This window comes from Brachyhypopomus gauderio, unplaced genomic scaffold (assembly GCF_052324685.1).
Source record: "Brachyhypopomus gauderio isolate BG-103 unplaced genomic scaffold, BGAUD_0.2 sc91, whole genome shotgun sequence".
NCBI classification, from domain to species: domain Eukaryota; kingdom Metazoa; phylum Chordata; class Actinopteri; order Gymnotiformes; family Hypopomidae; genus Brachyhypopomus; species Brachyhypopomus gauderio.
The window spans coordinates 189142-192242 of record NW_027506912.1 but is presented as its reverse complement, the minus strand read 5'-3'; the positions used below and the strand labels follow the sequence as shown (position 1 = coordinate 192242).

At 42.9% G+C, this 3101-nt stretch overlaps 1 long non-coding RNA gene across 1 annotated transcript; it reads left to right on the top strand.

The window, feature by feature from the left end:
- The first annotated feature begins 11 nt into the window (after positions 1 to 11).
- Positions 12 to 3085, top strand: LOC143494159 (uncharacterized). Its single transcript, XR_013125558.1, has 2 exons — positions 12 to 2453; positions 2632 to 3085. It is a non-coding gene; the product is annotated as an uncharacterized LOC143494159 (long non-coding RNA).
- Positions 3086 to 3101: the final 16 nt, after the last annotated feature.

Below are 3101 nucleotides of genomic sequence, written 5' to 3'. Positions count from 1 at the left end.
TACCGCCCCCCCCCCCCCCCCCCCCCGCAAAAAAAAAAAAAAAAAAAAAAAAAAAACCATGGTGTGTCAATTATCAATCCACGATCATTTTCATTTTAAGTATGAAGGGAAATGCTGTAGTCTGTCGAAGGTTTTGTGGATTTGAAAGTCTTACAGTGTTTGGCAGGGGAGGCCTCCACATAGCGACGTGTGTGCAGTCATGTTTGCTTGTAAACCCTTTATTGAGTGTAACATTGAGGGAATTTGTTTAAATGACGCCATTTGAAAATTAATCTGTGGATTCGGAAACTGCTGTGACGAAAACATACGAATCTAATTTGTGTTCTATCTGAATTATTTTCCGCTCGGGTTACAACGAAAGAACGAATGTTAGCTACAGCTGCTTGGGTTACGTAGCTGCTGCGCTTGTAGGTGTCATAATGCGTTGCCTGGCTACAGTCACAGTCGGCGTGACCTATCGAAGAAACCATAGCAACCGAAGTGGCATTTATAGGTTGTGTTAGATTATGACTGTAAAAACTTACCTCAGGTTTTATGTATCCAGTCATGAACTGACAGGAACCTCTCGCCAAGTTATGACATATTTGCGTTCATTTTAAAGGCTGCAAGTATTCATTTTATTTCATTATCGCCATCCTGTTGTTGTTTTTTGTTATTCTTGAAGAGGTTTCGGTTTGAGACACTACACCTGAGATCAGCTGGTTGGTCCCAGTGGTTTTAATCTGTAACAGTGTAAATGTGTATATGTACTTTAAGCACTTGGGGAAAAGGCGACAGGGTTGGTTAGCTCCAACATGGCTCAAAAACCAAAGTTTGGCAGGAAGACACGAATGGGGTTGCACTAGGAACACTGGGCTAAGACAATTTTAGGCGCGTCTTTAACCCCTCCTACTCTCTTGGTCTTTGCCTGGGGGATGTTACTGTAACGTTTATATTATTTGTGGGGAATCATGTAGCCTGTAATGGACTGTACCAAATGTTGGGGGGGGGGGTGGGGGGGGTCCCTTTAAAGAGTGTCCTATACGCCAAACCTGAGGCTGAAGTGTTTTTCTGCACAAAGACTTTTGGGAGCAAGAGGAGTGATGTTCTGTGGTTTTATCAGTCACTGTACACCACGTACTTGGAAATGTTAACAGAATGTTAACAAAGCAAGCTGAACTTGTAACTGACACAAAGTGATTTCGCCTTTTAGGTATGTAACACTACGGCTGTGTTCAAAATAGCCTACTACATACTACTGGCATACTGATCGAGCCCCAAATCAGTATGCCGTATGCAGTATGTGACCAAAATGAAATTTTCCAGTACGCGAAACATACCCGGATGACCTACTACTTCCGCAAAATATTCCAGTACGCAAACAGAGCTATCTTCGTGGTGTACTGCATCCCATCATGCAACGCTACGATCACGTGACCCCGTAGTATGCTTTGCTTTTGTCGCATACTGGAAACTGTACTTCATACTACTACGAGGAACAGTATGTAGTATCCAGTATATACTGAGTCCAGTATGCAGTATCCAGTATGTAGTAATCTATTTCGAACACAGCCTACTTGTATTTGTCGACGCTTGAGTGATGACGAAAGGTGGGCTTGTGGCGCCCTCTGCTGGTGAACTAGCAGTGTGGCTCATTATGCACTTGTTTTAGACTACAAAGGGGGAAATGAATTATGATTTGGACAGTTGTGATCAGTACTTTTGATGAGGGTAACTAATGTAAAAGAGTACTGTTATTGCGATCAGTGGTGGTGAGTGGTAGTGTTGATGATGATGATGAAGGGCTGGAGCAGTACGCTACAGAAGATGTTAACGCCTGGGCAGCCATGAACAGTGTACAAATGTGTTTGTGTGTGTGTGTGTGTGTGTGTGTGTGTGTGTGTGTGTGTGTGTGTGTGTGTGTGTGTGTGTGTGTGTGTGTGAGAGAGAGAGAGAGTGTGTGTGTGTGTGTGTGTGTGAGGGAGAATGAAACAGAGTGCAGTGGGGCGATGAGGGCTTGGTATGGTGAACATTCAACAGGATTCTGAAGGACTTTTCCCCACATCATGACAAATTATGGTTTAAGAGTCTTACACTGCCAGAATAAGAGTCTTATACAGTTTGCAAGGATGGACTGCTGTTGAATACCTGTCATGCGAGGCCAACATTTCATTCTTTTATGTAGCTGTATCACTTAAGAAAAACAACGATAAAATAAAATGGAATACTGATGACATAGTGGTCATGTTTGGTTTGTTTGCTGTTGTATGTAACATTATATTTTGTGTATATGTGGAGATACACACACAGTTGAGTTTCGATCTAAAACGGTGTAACTTTTGCTATTGAGGACATTATCACACAATAATCATATCTGAAAATGAGTACATTCTAAGTGGCCTGTAAAATGATTCATGTCTCCACCTTCTAGTGAGGACTCATTCTCGGGACGTCTACCACAGGTCTGGGACTTTGTGAGTACACTGCAGTATTTTTTGCTATTCATAGGACCGCGTTCTTCTGATTGATGTCATTCCTGAGTATTCCTGGTGGAGGTCTTTCTCCATCTCAGGGTTCACACCACCGACCTACAACTCCTTGGACAAGCTCGGTGTTAACCTCCCACGTTGCTGTTTTCCCCACTCCATGTAGGTCGGCCCTCGGCAGGCTCGGTGCGGACGTTGTCCGTCCGTCGGGACTGCAGAGTGCCTTTCCGCCGCTGCATGCTGTTCTGAACGTTGTTCACCATCACGGGGTTTGTTCGGTTCACAACGTTTCCAGACAAACAGGACGTTTTTTTGGACAGAGGTGCTTCATCTGTTATCAGCCTCTTGGCTAAGAAAAATGACTCAAGTTCTAGGAGATCAATCCCCAAAACTACAATTCAAAAAAACTAGTTATATGTTTGTTTTGTAGTCTAATATGTATTTTATTTAGGAAAAGCAACATTGTAAGTTAAGGCAGCTAAAGAACAATTTTAACGAATTCTTGCATTACATGTACAAAAATGGTTAAAAATAGATTCTGAATTCAGGAACGCATGTCATGTACACACACACACACACACACACACACACACACACACACACACACACACACACACACACACACACACACACACA